Source organism: Peromyscus maniculatus, chromosome 19 (assembly GCF_049852395.1).
Source record: "Peromyscus maniculatus bairdii isolate BWxNUB_F1_BW_parent chromosome 19, HU_Pman_BW_mat_3.1, whole genome shotgun sequence".
NCBI classification, from domain to species: domain Eukaryota; kingdom Metazoa; phylum Chordata; class Mammalia; order Rodentia; family Cricetidae; genus Peromyscus; species Peromyscus maniculatus.
Genome location: NC_134870.1, coordinates 61,613,341 through 61,633,458, shown reverse-complemented (window position 1 = coordinate 61,633,458; position 20,118 = coordinate 61,613,341).

Here is a 20,118-nt window from a genome sequence, read left to right as displayed (position 1 = left end):
CTTTTCTGCCCAAACCCTTCATCTGCCTCCTTCTACTGTCACATCTTCTTGTGTGAATGACCTACCCCATACTCTCACATCTTATGTGTATGACCTTCCTCCACAGTCTCATATCTTCCTGTGTGAATGACCTACCCCACACTCTCACATCTTCTTGTGTGAATGACCCACCCCACACTCTCACATCTTCTTGTGTGAATGACCCACCCCACACTCTCACATCTTCTTGTGTAAATGATCTACCCCCACACTTTCACATCTTCTTGTGTGAATGATTCTACCCCACACTCTCACATCTTCTTGTGTGAATGACCTACCCCCACACTCTCACATCTTCTTATGTGAATGATCTACCCCCACCTTCTCACATATTCTTGTATGAATGACCTATCCCCACACTCTCATATCTTCTTGTGTGAATGACTTACCCCACACTCTCACATCTTCTTGTGTGAATGACTTACCCCACACTCTCACATTTTCTTGTATGAATGATCTACCTCCACACTCTCATATCTTCTTGGGTGAATGACCTACCCCACACTCTCACATCTTGTGTGAATGACTTACCCCACACTCTCACATTTTCTTGTGTGAATGATCTACCTCCACACTCTCATATCTTCTTGGGTGAATGACCTACCCCACACTCTCACATCTTCTTATGTGAATGATCTACCCCCACACTTCCACATCTTCTTGTGTGAATGATCTACCCTCACACTCTCACATCTTCTTGTGTTAATGACACACTGTTTTTGAATTAAGAGATGATGAAAAAATGCATCAAAATCTTATATTACCATTCTTTCCCTTGAGGCACTTATTTTAAGTACAAATATGAGTATTTATAAGTCATTGGTTGAGGGGTCATTTAGAAGCAAGACTGAAGCCATGCTCTCAGCAGAAGACAGGAGAGGGACTTCCTGAAGCTGCACAGAACGACTAGGCAGAGGGGTGACTTTCAGGCTGGGCTTTGATAATAAAGCCTGGAAGCCTAGTAGAAAGACATTTGGAATCCAATTGCTCATTGACTATGTGACCTCTGGCAAGCTCTTACACGTTAGGAGCTCATTTGCTTCTGTGTTTCATGGGGATGCAGCATTATGTGCTCCTAAATGCAGCTGTGAGGATGAAGTGAGAAAGTGATTATGGCATACTGAACCTGAACCCTGAGCCCAGGCCTGGTGCAGTAAGGTAAAAAAATACTCGTGAGATACAAGCATGCATGGATGTGAGTATGCACAGCTTTATAGTCAGGATATGTCATGCACAAGTAGTAACTGGGAGACACTGATTACCATTTGGCTGATCAACCCCAACCAGTAAATTTAAATAATAATAAAAACTCTCAGTGTTTATCTTTTTTCTTTAAGGTCACATTTTTGAAATGCTAAGATTTTTGGTTGTCTTACATTCTATGACCCTTTTTTGTTTTGTGAATAAGCATTGGAATTTGCCTCACTGATTTTGGTACCAGCTTGGATGCTGTAGTCGATGGGGCTCAGTCAATTCTGGATGATAATGAGTGACTGCAGAGCTTCCAGTTTCCTTTAAAAGCAAGTCATTGAGGACAACACTGTTCTCAAAGAGGGAGTGACTGACCTGGGAGTTTTTCCCAGAAATGGAGGTATGCTAAGAATTGGATCCTGTCTGGTGCAATCACTGTCCCTGTTACTGGTCATAGTAAGACAAGACCAACTCAAGTGGCAATGACATTGCTGTGTGTCTTAAGTAGATTATTGAACAGTTCTGAGTTTCAGTTTATTTTTTAATATAAAATATATTGAAGGCATGGAAAATTGTTTCACATGCTTATTCAATAGATACTAAATGACAGTCTGCTTTGTCCCACGTCCTGGGGATATGATTAAAAACTATAAAATTCCAAACTTGGTGGATGTTTTTAGTGCCAAAAGAACGATAGATGGCATATAAATAATTATAAAATGAATATGTATTGATTAGCTGATAAGCCCCAATAAAGAACAAAGTACTAGGAGGTTATAAAAGTAAAGGTAATTGAACTGGAAAATGAGATTCAAAGTGAGAGCAGAGGATGGTGTGTTAGTTTTCTGTGGCTATTCCTGCAAGAATCACTAACTTAGTGACTTAAAACCATACAGACATCATTTTCTAAAGATAAGAAGCCCAAATGCACATCACCATCTCACCCAAATAAAAGCAATATATCTGAAGGATATCTGGAGGCTCAAAATGTGAACCTGTTTTCTTGCTTTACCAATAATGAATCTACCCAGATTCCTTAGTTCACAGCCTCTTTCTTCTGTCTGCAAATCCAGGAAAATTCCATGTCTTTGACCATTTTCACTGCAACCCGTTTTGTGGGCCACTTGCCCTCCTTTTCTATTTTGAAGGTTTCCATGGTTACAGTTGCAGTCACTGAACCACATGGGATCATCTCCCTATTTAAAGATCCGCCAATCAAGCCCATCACTCTGTCAGCAATCATGACTCCCCTGTTGTGTAACTACCTGTGAAGTCTGGGAAATGGGCCTTTCTGAGAGGGTCATTACTTTACACAGATGGGCAAGAATGAGCCTGCTTAAGGTGGTAGGAGTGTGTGTGTGTGTGTGTGTGTGTGTGTGTGTGTGTGTGTGTGTGTGTGTGTGTGCATGTGTGTGCTCATAGGCATTCTAAGCAGATATCTGTTGATTTTGAGAAAATTTTAAGGACCTTTGGAACTTATTAAGTATTTAGTTTTTTTTCCTTAAAGACTTTGAGAATTGGCACTGAGTTGGTGTGGTATCATATGATGGCATCTAAGGATCTTCCTGTCTCCCAAGAGGGTAACAGACTGGGGAGGCCATCAAGGAGGCAACTGCAGTTACCAAAGGAAGAACCACAGAAGACCCTAGCACAGTCAGGGAGTTGGCAGGAGTCTCATCCTGGTAATTCTCTGCAACCCAAGTATTCTCCAGCATCTTTATCTAAAGCATCCATACTTGCCTGTGCTCCTATCTCAAAGGCTTTTTGATGTTTCTTTTATGCATTTTTAATGCCTGACTCAGGATTTACAACCTCAAAGCAGCTTCCAGTCACTGGCTTTGCTCTATGTAATATATATTTGTGGCTGTAATGTATTTGTGGCTGGCTGGGTAGTGGTGGTGGTTATAGGAGCACCCTATTTGAGGATGATACTCATGTATTTGTATAAAACAGTATGATAGCTACATAAAACTCATGCAGAATATCCCACTTAAATTAATTTAATCATCTTCAGTTATCTCAAGAAGCAATCATCTCTAGATTATTAGAATACCTAATTCAGTGTAAATGGTGTATGAACAGTTGTTTTTGTGTGTGTATGTGTGTGTGTGTGTGCATGTGCGTGTGCATGTGTTGTGTATGTGCATGGTATATATGTACATACATGCATATGTATATGTGTGTGCCTCTATGTGGAAGCCAGAAGTCAATGCCTGGCATTTTCCTCTGTCTCTTTACATTATATTTTTTGAAATAGTATCTCTTACTGAACCTGGTGTTAAATTAATTGCACTAGGCTGGATGGTCATTGAACTCCATGGGCTCCTCTGTCTCTGTCCCATCTAACACTGCGGTTACACATGCATTCTGGAAGCCCAGATTTTACTTGAGTGATTCAAACCCAGATCCTCATACATGTACAGAAACTGAACTCATTGAATCATCTTCTTACCTCCATCCAAGTTATAATATATTTTAGTTTTTTATTTTTTTTGGTTTTTTGAGACAGGGTTTCTCTGTGTAGTTTTGGTGCCTGTCCTGGATCTCGATCCATAGACCAGGCTGGCCTCGAACTCACAAAGATCCACCTGGCTCTGCCTCCTAAGTGCTGGGATTAAAGGCATGGGCCACCACCACCTGGCTATAATATATTTTAAAGGCAATAATGACAAGATTTTGTAAGTTATATATATTTAGTACAGATGTTAATTAATTGTTTTATGTAAACAGTTGTTTTAATCAGATGAAGTACAACCTATAGATACAGAGGACCAACTCTATGAACTGCTTCTCTCTTAGCATGTTTACTATGACTTTCATTCTATCCCCCCTACCAGAACATATTCTAGCCTCTTAGAGTGGCTTCTTCCCTCAAATTCCAAAGCCTCCATGACTGGGATTCTAAGTAGATGCTAGAGTTAAATCCTTGATTTTGAATATTGGGGTGCTAGAGTCTTACATTGTCCACTATGCCCTGGTAACATGTTCATGTCCTTGAGTTGACAAAGTCTGATTATCCAGGAGGGACCCTTTGGCTATGCTAGATGTTCCTGCTTTAATAAACACCCTGAACATTGTAGTAATTGGTGACTATAATGCTTTGTGTGTTTTTTTATTCATGCATCTTTGATATATCTTGAAATAGGTAATCAGAATACAGAATTTCTTGATTTACATTTTGTCTCTAAGTAATTAAGTTTCTATCTCTCTCTCTCATCTGTCCCTAAAGTTTCTAAGCATCTGATGTTACACAGTGACTGGAGTAGGACTTTTACAACCACTTCTTGGGGAACAGGTGCAGGACCACCAACTTGGAAGTAATCAAACATTTCCTTCCTTCCTTCCTTCCTTCCTTCCTTCCTTCCTTCCTTCCTTCCTTCCTTCCTTCCTTCCTTCCTTCCTTCCTCCCTCCCTCCCTCCCTCCCTCCCTCCCTCTCTCCCTCCCTCCCTTCCTTCCTTTTCTTGGTTTATTCGAGACAGGGTTTCTCCATGTAGTTTTGGTGCCTGTCCTGGAACTCACTCTGTAGACCAGGCTGGCCTCTAACATTTTTAAGTGCTATGGTATTTTTTTTTTTTTGAGGAAAATGGGGAAATGATAATTCAGGAAGGAATTAGGAGGATTAGATGTGATTGACGTGGTATGCACTGAAAAATCTCCCCACAAAAGTTCCAATAATAGAATGACAAGCCCTGGCTGAGTCAGAGGCTGTGGTGTGAAGTAGCATCTTTGTGTGGCCCAGTGTGTTCCAACAAGGGATGCAACTTGTGTTTCTCTGCATTTCACCTTTGTGTGAACAACTCTTAGGTATCTTTCTCCATATGCCAAGGAAAGTGTCTACAGCTTATTTAAGCCCTGTTTTTGCTGTTGTTGAGTTCCTTTAGGGTTTTTAGTCTTCTATCTTATCAACTTTTCACACAGAATGATGGATTATTTAGATTTTTGATGAGATAGTCACACATTACCACACATTTTGAGCCAATACCTTTTGCAGTTTGAATGAATGGAAACTACCGAATGTAACTACTGTACTGAAGCCTTTGATTTCTGATATCTATTTACTTGGTTATTAATTAAACTCTCAATATGACAGGATGAGCTGTAATAATTCAAGTCTAAAAAATAGTTAAAGATTAGAAAGAGTTGGAACTGTCATCCTGGCTTTCATCATTTGAGAAGACCAAAGGAGAGGTACAAAGATGTCTTAATTAGTATCAGAACATGGTGAAATTTCAACCATGGAATATGGGTAACATGACCTACAAATCAACTGTGTTATAATCTTTGAGAGTGCAGTATGTTCCTTTTAGAAAGACAGATGGCACGTACTGACAGATTATGCATTCTTTTGTCTCAAAAAATTATTAGTTGTTAAAAGAGTGCCAACCATTCTCAATTAATACAGACTTTCAAAGTTTCAGCTTGAAATTCTGCAGATATAAAGAGCTTCCTTGGGTATATTCAGCATAATAATGAGAGATGTCTGCAATTTCTTTCCACATTGTAATAATCAAGGTGAATTGCATACTAGTTGTTGCTCTGTAAGGTAACAAATGCAAATATTTTGAAAATAAATATTTAATTCTATACCAAACAGTTATGTACATGGTAATTATTTTTCCTTTTTCCTTTGGCTCTTGTAAAGGTTAATTGATTAAAGGCAGTGAGTTTGGCACCTTGACAATATTTTGCTAGTCAGAGAATCATAAACATGCCATAGTGACCTGGATCAGCAAACTGTTCTTCAGTGACAGGGTCCTGAGAGAGAGGACTAGGAGGTCAGGAGATGAGGAGATAGATCGGTTTGGAATTGAGAAGTCTTGCACAAGCTATGTCTTAGGTCAAGCAAACTTATTAAGAAGCACAGCATCTTATCTACTATTTCTGGGGAGAAAGGGAACCGTCAGTAGAAGCTATCATACAATAGGATGAAGTCGGTAGGATGACAGTGAAATAATTTTCATTGGGAACACAGAGTCTCTCAAGGGCATCATAGACTGAGTACACAGTGGCCTTGGGGCTAATAGCTCCAGTCTCTTTAGAGGAAAGGCAAGTTCCCAGGAATCAAAACCTTAAGTTCTTTGATGCTCTGGCCAGATTAGCCTTGCCAAGTTCCTTTTGTCTTTTCATCAGGGTCACTGAGAAAGCCTTGGGAAGGTTTGGCTCTCAACACCATATGTTGCAGAAACAAAGCAGACATTGCTTAAGCTTAATTGACTAAATGGCTACCTAACAGTCACTGCAATATTTAAAAGTGTTTGTCTCATCCCTATAAGGATATACTGGGTTTAAGAAAAATGCAAACCCTCGATATTCAGAATTGTGGAAGCCAGTCCCAGTGGATAACTTTACAAATCTACAAAACATTTTCACTCTTATGGCTCAGGGAATGTTGCAGAAGTGGGACCAGATAATCAGAGTCTTTGCTGTGAGATTATGTCTTCTAGTAACATCAGAAGCTACACCCATAATGTCTCACTAATATGACTGCCCAAATGTGACCTGAATAAGGATGACACCAAGGGACATTATAAAAAGGATGGGAAAAAGCCCAAGAAGCCTCAACCTACACAAAGAACTATAGACAACTAAGTAAAGTTACTAGTGCCCAGGGAGGAGCATACAAATTGGCTGTCCAGAGCAAAATGATCAGCTCTGGAAACATACATACAAAATGACATTATATAGACTCAATGGATTATATTTAGGAATATATACATATACATACAATAATAACTGATGAAAAGTGAGGTCAGGAATTCAAAGGAGAGTGGATAGGGGTACATGGAAAGGTTTAGATGGAAGAAAGGGAAGGGAGAAGTGTTGTAATTAAAATACAAATTCAAAATTAAAGAGAAAGAAAAACTCAACAAACCCCATAATCTTGTCCAACTGAAATGTTAGTTTCTAGAATTACTAATTAAGTTGTAAATCCATTGTCTTATCTAGTGGTCATGTTTACTAACAGCAAAATCTTGCAATCTGAAGAGTGTATTGTATTGTTCATTGCCTTTATGAAATCACTTATTGAATTACTATTTCATGGGAACAAAAGTCTCTTCTCTGGCTTTTTAATATTCCTTCTATGTGCTGCAGATTCAAGGCTATTTTATTTTGCTGCATTGGATTTCAATGAAAACTTTAATCTAAAATGTTTACTGAAAAGAACACAAAAGAGTAAAAAAATTAAGTCATAATCTACGGGAGAGCAAGGATCTTGACTCTTCTGCCCCACTGAACAATGTAGCTGCTCACATACTTCCCAGCTCTTTACATCTCTACTGAATATAGTAGAGAATCAGTGCTTATTGAGTGAATAAGCAACTTCATCACTTTAAAATTTAGAACAAATTAGAGTTTTTTTTCCACAAATACATTTCCCCCCCAAAGACATTAAAACACCCCACAATCACTCTCATAATGATTGTTTAGTAAAATATTTTTCACATGTTATTTGGCATTTGACCTTAGAGTCAGACTTCCTTATTGCCAGATTCTGACTCAGTCTCAGCTGGCAACAGGTACATTATAGGCTCCAAAAGGATCATTTCTAATGCCATATATTTGAAATCCATCACTCAGTTTGTTTCCTTGGTTTCCTAGTAGGCTATCCATCTTGGTAAAATGCCACTATGAGTCAACATTTTTGCAGTGGGACACTAGGCTGGTTCTGTCCCACAACTGATTTTATCTCTTCATCTCTTTGGTTATACATTTTCTCAACTATAAAATGATCTAGCTGGGATAAGATCACTCGGACATCATGAAATTCTACTATTGGGTGATTTTGATCTGTGAAATCTGATCAATATCTGGTTAAGAAAATAGTGCTTAATAAGACAAATTACTTTTTAACCAAGGAACACAGTACTTTTACTTTGTTGTTTTGCTCTGAAGTATCTGTGTATTAATTACCAAGGAGATAGTTTTAGACAAAATCAAATTATTTAAGCACTATTCATCATAAAAATTGTGTGCATCAGTTTTATTTGGAATTCCCTATATTCATGTTTGGAAACTAATTGAAGAACTATTCTTTTATTTTAGAGATTAAAAATGATTTCTTAACTCTTGCCATTTAAAATCTAGCCAAAGACATTTCTACAACAAGAAGAAACAAAACTCTTTACTTTAGACCATAGCTTGGAAAAGGTGAAAGATCCACGTAGCTAATAAAACAATGTGAGTTCACAAGAAGGGTAGGAAAGTGATTCATTATGAATGATATATATATTCACTAAATGTGAATATGTTCACAGAGATTCTTCACTACATCAACTGTCTAAGTTAGCTTGATGTCTGTGGAATTACAAACCAAGTTAGCCTAATTTTTTCCCAAATGGAGATGGAGTGTAGGAGAGGAAAAATGAGGGGAAGAGGGAGGAAGGGCAGAGCATAGCTTCCAGAAGCTTTAGAGTGCAAGACGAAACCCTAATGGAGCACGACTTGGTAAGCTGTGAGTAGGCCTTCTGTGTCTAAAAGCTGCTTTCTGCAAGCACATGAAAAGTCAGCCACATGTGTCCAGCAAAAAGAAATCTCCACTTACGTCAGAATTCTGCCATGGGCTATTCTTGAAGTGGAAACCTGTACCAATGTTAGGGACAGAAGAGGGAGCCCCACATGATGCTAGTTAGTGGACAGGCTGCTTAGTGGAGCATGGGGAGTCTAGTCACTGTGGTGGGATTTACCATCTTGTGCTTTAAATGATTGTTAACACCTCACTCACTTCTCCCTTGAAGATAGAAATCATATAAGCAATAATTATTTCATGGTTAGTCTAATCCACACTGGCACCTACGTCTCACACTGTGATATCAATCAACTTAATTATTTCTCAAGGTTGCAGGTATCAATGTGATGAACAATCAGGAAAAATGCGTCTGGAATTAAGGGTGTGATACTGGCAGCTCGGAAAAAGGACAGAAAATACATTGCAAATATTGAGCCTTCTGTAAATCAGCCAGTGAGTATGTGCTGTGTCACCGGGGCACTGGGGCATTGGGGCACGTTCTGATAGCACAAAGGCTTGATTTATATTATATATATATATATGTATGTATGTAGATATATAATATACACATTACACATATAAATATATTTTTTTTAAATTACAGCTTAGTTCTCCAAAGGAAACATTAAATCAAATTGTTACATTAAGGACAGTTTTATATATTTTATCAATACTTTAGATTAGTTGTAGAATTTTTTCTACATATGGATATATGCGTGGAAACATTTAAATATTAAGTAGAAAGTAATTTAAGATATTGGCAATTGTGTGATTATAGTTTAGCAACAATTTTAAATAATGATGTAGTCATAATTTGAGCAGCAGCCAACAAATCTGGCTTTGGTTGCATTAAAATTGCTTGGAAAGTGTGTTATGTTGGTTGCATTTGTAGAGTAATACACAGACTTCTTAGAATTCAATAATTACTGTGTATATGAAGGCCAGAAGTCAGTGTTGTCAATAAATTTAGACCTAAGAAGTAAATGTTGTAATAAATTCTTAGATTGGTTTCAGACTAACTACTTAAGAATTTGCTTTTTAAATATATAAGTAGAGAATTGATTTGAGAGTGTATAGCTTATTTGAACTGTGAATATTAATGGCCTTTTGATATCAATTTAAGAGGGGGAGGAGAACCATAATCAGAATATATTAAATATATATTTTCAATAATAGTTTTTCTTAATCAAAATAGCTGGTTGTGGCAGAAACTAGATTTCAACATATATTTTCAAACTCTGTATTTCGTGCTGTCAAATGCAGAGCTGGAATGAAGGTTCATTAGAAAGTTTGATAAGCCATTAACTAGTATAGCAAAAATGAAGGGCACCAAAGCAACTAATTGAGGAGTAGAATTTCTGGCAGTTGACCAGCCTACAGGAAGAAACTTGTAGTCCTTTGATATTTGAGACTCTTAAATAGCTCTATACAACAGTCATTCCCTGCACATAGAGATGTTTCTTTTGATAGTAGGAGGTACAAGAGGTAAAGAGTTTTTATGTCCAAAGAAATTTATTATATTTAAGATTTGGAATATAGGCATAAGTTAAGAAATCATGAGACATTCCTGAAAAGTTCTTTATTCTAATATTAAGAAAAATATAAAGAAAAGTCTTTCCTAGTTAAAACTGAAGTTTGAACCCAATATTTGTTATGTGGGACTCTTAAGATAGTTTTTGTTTCTATAAATTATTTATTTATTTATTTTATAAAATAATCTATTCCAATAATCTACCAGAAAGCTTTAGTAAACAAAACAAGGTGATCATGGAATTTCCAAAGACAAGTAAAGGGCTGTGGGTATGGCTCAGTGTTATAGTGTCTGCCTAGCATGCATAGCACCCTCCCCTACCCCCACATCCACAGACACACATCCACACACACATATAAACACACTGGCTGAAAAGGGCCCTAATCAAATCCACCTATTATGGTCAATATTTACAAAATGTCAAATATTCACAGCTGGAAAAAATAGTATGTTCGATAAATATTGCTAAGAAATCTAGTTATCCTATGTATGAAAGAATAAAATTAAACTTCAATCTTAGGGCATTTACAAAACCACCAGAGAATGGATAAAAGACTTTAAAGTAATATCTAGAACTATACAATAACTAGAGGAAATCTAATCTACAAAGGATGATCAATGGCATTGGCTTTTCTTGGAAATTGCCTTTATCTTTAGTAATAATATAATCTTTTCCAGGTGGCACAGAACCTCTTCAGTGACTGGTCTCTGTGGAAATTCTTACTGCTTTGTCTCTTAGTCTCTTAGTAATTGGAGCAACTGTAATAACAACAGCAATATAGTGTCCTTAGTATATAATTGAAAAAAAAAACCAGTAACATTGCTATTATTGTCCAAACTTCCCCCAAACCATGGGACACCTTCATCTACTACTGCAACAATTTCCTATGAGTTCTAAACCTACAGTTACCCTGCTTACAACATCAGCTTCAACTCAATTATCACAACAGCTATTGATAGTATTCCCACTAGAGCAATGACCATCGCTAATGCTTCAGAAAATTATTCAGAATATCCAAGCCATGTCTTTGACAGTTGGTTTTGTATTTGTAAAGTCTACAAATAATTCTATTTTTTTATTTATAGTTTATGTATGAGTGCTCTGCATATATACCTGCATGCCAGAAGAAGGCATCAGATCCTATTATAGATGGTTGTGAGCCACCAAGTGGTTGTTGGGAATTGAACTCAGGACCTCTGGAAAAGCAGTTAGTGCTCTTAACCACTGACCCATCTCTCCAGTCCACAAATGATTCTATTAAGTGATATAGAAAGCCTTCAAGTTCTCCAAGAGGAGATGACTTAGATGAAGGAGATTCTCTCTAAGCGGGGCTCACCTGTGATGATTTGAGAATTTAATCTCATATCTACCCAGACAGAGAGCTCCAGTGTCTGCACTCTTATTGGGAAGCTGACAAAGAAAATAAGGGCTTTGGCAGTGAAGTAATGTGCCTGAGTAAAAAAGATATTGATGTTCTCCAGGAGCTGAGAGATGATTGTGAATGTTCTAAGAAACACCCAAAGCCAATATTTGGGAAGGCTCATTTAACTTGGCTATCTTGCTTTCCAATTTCTACCTCTAAACAACCAATCTTTCTTTCTTTCTTTCTTTCTTTTTTTTTAATACAATGATGTTAACAAACATGCTTACTGCTGTCAGTTTGTGGTGACCTAGAGATCTGTCCATCTACAGAAGGAGTGAAAAGTTGGCTTTACTTTTCTTTGTTAATTCCGTTCATGTTCATGAAAGTTATTTATTTTAGATGCGACATAACTGACTGCTTTCCCTTTTCATATGTTGGCTGAGTGTATGGAATAAAAATGTTGTTGAGAGTTTTTTAAAGGTTCTGCTAATATGGTTAATTTTAGAAAACCTTGTAAAATGAATCATTTACTATTAATAAAGCAGATACTGTCTCTGAGAGTATATCTTTTGAATTGGAAATTAAAAATCATTTCTATTGGGGGAATGCAACTTAGAATTAAATTGTCTTTTCATGTAGCCTGACAATATAAAATGTATTTACTGTATAATCTTGGAGTACAGGTGTGACAATTTGAGGCTAACGAGAATATGTTTTCAAACACTAGATGTGGTAATTTAAGGTGACAGTCCCAAGTTTTAAAATTTTACCTTACCCAACTGTTTCTAACCAAAAATTGTGTTTTACTTCAGATAATGTTTTCAGTTATTGTTAATATTTGAAACAAATATGAAAGCTCATCATCCTTGGAAGCAGTGACTCTCACGTAGACTTGTTTTCTTCAGATTCATTCCTCGGATACTGACTGTAACTGACTTCCTTTACAAACTTTCCTAGTACTTGTTACTTAGGCATGAGTCAGATGTAAACAAATAGCTAATTATAGTCACCTAATTCTTCCATAGAACCCTTGTCCATGTTCCAGCCAGTTGTACAATTTCATTTAATCTTATGCTAGTTTTATATTTAACCTTATGTTATATTCACTCATGTTAATCTTGATATAAGATTTCTTTCGTTAACTTTGTCTCTTAACACTCTCCACAAAGTTATACAGTTATTACCTCCTTATGTTCTTATGTCTCATGCTCTAGGTCTTTGACAATTGTTATGTTTTTTTCATGGCTCCTCAAATGGACCCTCTTCTGAGGACTCCAACTGCAGGTCCCTTCTCATCAACCACCTGCCGACTATGAAGTAGTCACTGAAAGACTGACACCCCTCAACCAAAAGCAGTTTGAGTGACCTCTGAAAATTGGATTAATGGGCCATGGGCCATCCAACTCATCTCTTGTCACTATGGATATTGTTTTGGGGACTCAGAGCTGAAACAGCTGGATGGAAGCCTTCTTTGCATCAATTATCATCTCTGTCTCACCAGCTCAGATGACTTTTACACCCCACAGGATCAACTAGACTCCTTGATGGTTGCAGTACCACACAACTAAAAAGGACTAGACATGCCTACTGCTAAGGATGGGATTAATGTTATCCTCCATGAATGATGTTGCTTCTAGGCCAACAAACCCTAGCTGGTTTTAAATGGGTCCTAGAGATGGAGCTGGACAAAAATTTCTTCTAGTTACCTCCTATCCTGGCCCCTTTCCTGGATCATTCCTTTTCCCCTTATTATCCACATATTTATGTTTTCACCCTGTATTTTACATGTTTTACTTATGGAACTCCATCCTACACCAAAACGAAATGTTCCACTTAAGGTCTCCCAATGGCTGACACCCTACAACAGCTCTATTTGTTCATGATACATTTGCAAAAGGATCTTTTAGATGCTGTGAAGAAACTGGCTGAAAGGGACCATCACCCCTTTCACCTTGGGCCAGATACAGTTCTTCACATTCATCCTCTATTTTCTCCTGTTCCATTCCTTTGATGCTCTATGGATGCCATTGCTAACTTATTTTGGTGCACCAGTTCTGGCAATGGGACTAGTTACTGTCACCGTGAATGAATGCTATGCCTACTTCCTCTACCTGATCCACTCCAGCTCTCATGTTTCCATTCCTCCTTATCCCTCAACCTTTCCCCCAAATCCCCCCAGGTTTACTCTGTAACCAAGTCATCTGCTCACAGCCCTCTAACCTCTAGTAATTATTTCTCAAGTCTCTTCAGGAATTCAGGATGGCAATTGTGTAATTCATTGTAGCTGCTCAAGTTAAGACTCTCTCTCTACTATATGACCAGAGGATTCCCTCTTCAACAGAACTACTGGCTCCGACAAAGATCCTCCTCAACAGAAAACAGCTCTAACACTCCTACGCTGCATTTTTATATATGCTTAGAGTAAGGGAAGACAGTTCCCTGCTAAAAGACTATACTCCCAGCTTCTCTCATGGCCAGGCCAAGCAGTTCCAGAGGGGAGATACTATGGCATTTTAGTTTTTTACACCCCATAAGGGGACACATCACAACATCGCATCTTCTTCTACAGGTGTTTTGGCCATCTGCACACACAGACGATCAAAGTGCCCCTCACTATGAATAAACATGGTCTTGTCTAAGGTCAGATCAAGCCTCTCATTCTTTTTGCTTTTGGTTTCTTTACAGATGCTTTCTATAATCTAACAGTAATAACCAAGATAACTGCTGCCAGCATTTCTGAACATACAATAATGATGGCGACTACTGCCACTTCTACAGACTCTTCAACTCCCACCACCTCTTTTGAGGAATCTACAACCTCAATTGGAGTCACTTCTCCAAAACTTACTGTGACAATAACTGCAAACATTTCTACTAACTCTACAACCACGATGACTACCATAGCTGTTATTTCCAAACCCTCCATACAAAATCAGCTATCACTTCAACAGAAATGACAACTGTGGGCATGTCTAGTGAATCCACAAACATACTGCCTGTGTTTGTTTTCAATGCTCTTCTCTAATGGCAGCTGTTCTTTCAACTGAGCCAAGCATTACTATGACAAGTACCTCCTTGAAACCCACACCGCTACTGTTTTCTCCCAACACTCTTCATCAGCAGCAACCACCTAAAATAAACAGAGCACTAAAGCATCAGGCACTTCTACTGAACCCATAACCACACTGGCCACTTCTACTGACTCCTCTAACCACCTTCCCACTACACCAACAGCCATTATTCCAACAGAACCAAGTTACATTACAGAAGGAACTTTTTTTGAACCCACAGCAACATCTGGTACAACTACTGCCTCCCTGGAACACTCCACTACATTAGCAACCACCACTGCAACCGAATTAAGCTCTGCTATGGTCGGCACTTAGATTGACCATGAAGCAATATCCTCTAAGACTTCCACTACAACAGGTACTACCAAACTGTACCAAGCTCTGCTATAGTTGGCACTTATAACAAACCCATGACAGCCTCTGGTATCACTACAACCTCCCCTCAAACCTTTATTACAATAACAGAGCCAAGTTCTACTACAATGGGCACTTCTACTAAATCAACATTGGGCTTTATTGCTGCACCCTTCCAAGTCTCAACTACAACAGCTGTTATTACTTCAACTGAACCAGGCACTATAAATGTAGGCAGGTCAGTGGAACTCAACCTCATTGGCTAGTTCTACTTACTCCTCTCAACCCTCCATGACAACAGCTGTTATGACTGTAAAAATATTGAACACCTCTACCAAACTCAAAATCACATTGGTCAGCACTGGTGCCTCTCCCAACCCTCCTCTACAACAGTTGGGAATACCCCCTCATGAACCAAGCACAAAAGTGCAAGAACGTCCACTGAACACACAACCATCTTGGCTATGCCTTATCCCTCCTTCCAACAATCCATGGAAACAGCAAGCATCATTACAACAGCAGTCATCACTTCAACAGAACCAACCACTACAACTGTGGAAACATCTACTGAACACACAACTGCACGGACTACCACTACTGCTTCCTCCCAACCACCTTCTCCAACCAAAGTCAACACTTTAACTTAACCAAGAACTATGACTAAGCATTCCACAAAATCTCTAACCACACTGGCCACTTCTATACTCTGACCACACTGGCCACTTCTATACTCTGACCACACTGGCCACTACTATACTCTGACCACACTGGCCACTTCTATACTCTGACCACACTGGCCACTTCTATACTCCAACCACACTGGCCACTACTATACTCCAACCATACTGGCCACCACTATAATCTCCTCTCAAACATCCCCTACAACTGAACCCACTACTACAAGTGAACCAAGAACGACAAATGTAGATGCTTCTATTGAACCAACAACCACATGGGCCATGTCTATTGCCTTTTCTTCTCCCTCTATTGTAATAGCAGCCATCAGTTCAACTTGTGGGTCCTTGAAAGCTCTACTGCCAGCAAAGAAATGAACCATGAGAGACGAGAAGGAGATTCCTGGTTCAGCAAGCTGGTTCAAACTTCTAGAGCCTGACTCTGAGTGGTTTATCTTTAACATATTTAAGCACAGTACAACCTTGGAGAAAAGTTTCCTCCTGCAATTATCACAATAAATCTGAAGGCATGACTGTATAAACTCTTTTACCAAGTACCTAGGACCTCTTCCACAAGAATGTGTTCTATTGACTGAGAAACAGTGCTCAGAAGTCTGGGGGATTCAGGTGAAACTTAGGTCTACAGAATATCAAAGGTTACTAGGCTGTAAAAGAACATCCACTCTCAGCCTTTTGGGCAGAGCAGGTCTAAATCTCTTCCATTGAAGAGAAAAGACTTTGCATCTAGCAGCTCTGGTTTTCCCATTGCTATCTGTGAGCTTGGAGAACCTCATTTCCCTTTACAACTGAACCAAGCACTACAAATTGAGCCCATGATCCCATTAGCAATCTCTGCTTATTACTCTGAACCCTGAAACACTATTGCTGTGGATATCGTTCTATATAAATAAAACACTGATGGCCAGTGACCAGGCAGGAAGTAGGTGGCCAAGCAGGAAGTAGGTGGAACAAGGAGAGAGGAGAATTCTGGGAAGCAGAAAGCTGAGGGGGCAGACACTGCAGCCACCACCAGGACAAGCAGCATGTAAAGACTCTGGTAAGCCACCAGCCATGTGGCAAGGTATAGATTTATGAAAATGGGTTAACTTAAGATGAAAGAACAGTTAGCAAGAAGCCTGCCATGGCCATACAGTTTATAAGATATAAGTGTCTGAGTGATTATTTTATAAGTGGATTGTGGGACTGCGGGGCTTGGGGAACCTGGAGAGAAGCCCTCCAGCAACACACTATAACTGTAGCCATTTCAACTGAACTGACTATAACTTCAGATGCTTCCACTGAACCCACAGACACTATTGTCTCCCCTTAGCCCTCCAGTATATAGCACTCATCTTCTTAACAATACCGACTCCTACTTTAGGTACCTCTACTGAACACACAACCATATTGGCCAACACCACAGCCTCCCCTCAGACCTCTACTATAGCAGCAACAGCCCCTTCACCAGAAACAAGCTCTGCAAGTGTAGGGACTTCCACTGAACCAGCAGCCACACTGGCTGCCAATACTGAATACTCTCCACCTTCTACTATGACAGTTACCACTTTGAGTCACTGAATGCTACTAACTAAAGCAGGTACTTTCAGGGAAATCACAGCCACATCAACCATCACCAGTACCTACATGGAATCTACTATTACTCTAGAAGTCATGTCTGTAATGAGTGCCAACCCATCCACTGAGGCTCCAATGTCATTAGCCATCACCAATGCTTCAACTGTACCCAGCACTTCAGTGGAATTATAGCTATGAGAGTCCCTTCTACCACTTCTAATGAGCCTGTCAAGACAGCAGCAGTCATTTCTTCATCATAAATGGCCATTGCTGCAGCTGTTTGAACTCCTGAGGCTATAACACAATGCTTCCTACTATGGATTCTATTGAACCCACAACTGCAACACTTTCCCCACTTAACTCAGCTGAACAACACACTTACACACAATCGTTCTGTTGAGGCAGCAATGGCAAGTTACCACTCCCCATTTTTCCTGCATTCACTACCACCTTTTTAACCAAACTGTTGAACAATCACTGCCAGTGTCTCCACTTAGTTTACACGCACAACGGACACTACTAGTGCTTAAACTTGTCGAAGCAAGGGCAGACACCATCAAAACAATACAAATTCTAAAAGTTTCAACAAGCATTCACCTTGCCTATGACCACAACCATTTGGATTATTGATTCAAGAGGGGCAGTTGTGCTCTTCCTTGAATTGAACCACAAACTACTTGCAGCAGTTCAAGTATATGCAAATAGCAGATACACAATTGAAAGCATTTTCTAAATAAAATATAGAAGGGGTTCATGCTGTTCTTGCCTACGTTCTTTGACAATCCAGCTAATCTTGGTGTGTTCTGTTTATTGTTGGGTAGTATAATAATACCTGAATAAGAAATGTTCTTAGATAAAGTGGAGATTATATGGATCTTAGGAGAACATATATATCCTAATATATATGTTGTTTATGTAATTGAATCTGGCACTCATTCCATCAATTAGGCATTTTGAAAGTGGAACATTCTAATTATAGCACAACTATCAGACACTGCTGTTCATCTGTAGTCTATTGAAACAAGGGATAATGCACATGAATGCCTGTGAAATTTTATCTACATTGTGCTATGGTGCTCCAGGGCCAAATTAAGCTAATATCTCTGTGGCATAATAAGGCAGTGTTTGTAAGGACATGATTCAGCTATTGTAGAAATCTATGGCACTGCACTTCTCTATTTTTTGAAGTCCATGTTTCGCCAGCTGGATGCCCTGATATCTTAGGACATGCTCATTTCTTTATCACAAAATGGCTCAGCCACTCATCTATATTCAAACAGAAGAGAAAGACAAAGGAAAGGAAGGGTCACCTTCTTTGTTCTCAAGAGTATACTCTCTAAGTTATATGGCACCTTCTCTCCTGGCACAGGGTAGCATTTAAGTTCATGGCCACAGCTTGCTGCAATGAGGACTTTATCCTTGGTGGACAATGTGTCCACCTAAAAACATCTCAGAGTGCTCTCTAAGACTGAAGAGAATGCTTAGGGATCACTAGCAATGTGTCATGTATACAGCCAGCCTGAAGGGAATGCCTGCTAAGCTGTCATTTCTTAGGCAATGTCATATTAGATATGGTTCAATAGGATTTTATCTATTTAATGTTTCATGCCATGTTTAATATAGTCAGACTGCTAATGGCTCACAGACTTCAGATGTATTTCTTGGGAGACATCATGTTGTAATGCTTTTTAGAAAGAACAAATCACTCTGTTTGTTTCCTCTCCTTCCACAGTGCCTTCCTTGTCCATATGATTCAGAAGCAGGGGCACTGGCACTCTGCTGGGGTTGATTCCAGTTAGAACTACTAAGCTGAAAGTAGTGAATGCAGTATAATTTCATGATTTTTCTCCATTCCTCAGTTCCTCCTAGGTGCCCCCCGCCAACTTCATGTTATTTCTGTGTATTGTAAAAACAAAGAAAAACAAACAAACTTGCCCAAAACATAGGGTTTGATTTGTGTTGGGCACCAACTCCTGAGCATGGGGCCTGCCCTGATGTCAAAGTCTCAAAAGACAAATACATTGATTTTGGAAAAAAAATGGAAAAAACCTTTGTAAGACTCTTTAAAAGGCAAAGTTATACATGCACATATTTCTTTTCAACAGTACAGAGGTCTGCTCATGTAGTTTCTAGTGTTGTGTCTCACATAAAAATGCATTCTAAAACTTGTAACCTTTCGGCATACTTCAAAACTAAAACAAAAACAAAAAGTCAAAAAATAAAAAGTAGTTTCCTAAATACTTCATAGGATCCCAATGCTTCTCTTGAAAATATTTCTATGCTTACAGTTCTTAAACATGGTATGCACAAGGTAAGGGATTGTAAACTGTCCATAGAGATCTGGGGACTTTGGTCAATGGTCCAGGAATTAGCACTTCCAAGAGGTCTTCTTATCTCTCTCCAATGCTGGAGCTTGAATTTCTTATTTCTTTTTGTTTTCTGGATGAAATCTAATGAATTCTTCAAGGGAGTCCCTGCTTCTTCACTCTCAGATCAGCCCTGAAGGTGGCCACTGTAAGCATATCATGCTAGAATCTCGAGGTTGCTCTCTGTCTCTTACCTGTACTGACCTGTACCTGCTGAGGCATTGTCTGTGAGTAACCCACTAACTGACCTTCTCACATGATGAAATCTCTCCCAGGAATGGGATATCTTGTTCCTTACCACTTTCCCTGCCTTCTTCCTGGGAACTAGTGAGCCTGGTTACTGGCTCTTGCTCTGAATCCTGCCCCATCCTCAGAAAAGGTGTAAAAAGAAAATCCCTCTCCTGCCAGGTGGTCTTGGAGTCCCTGAAGAGACCTGAATTGTCCT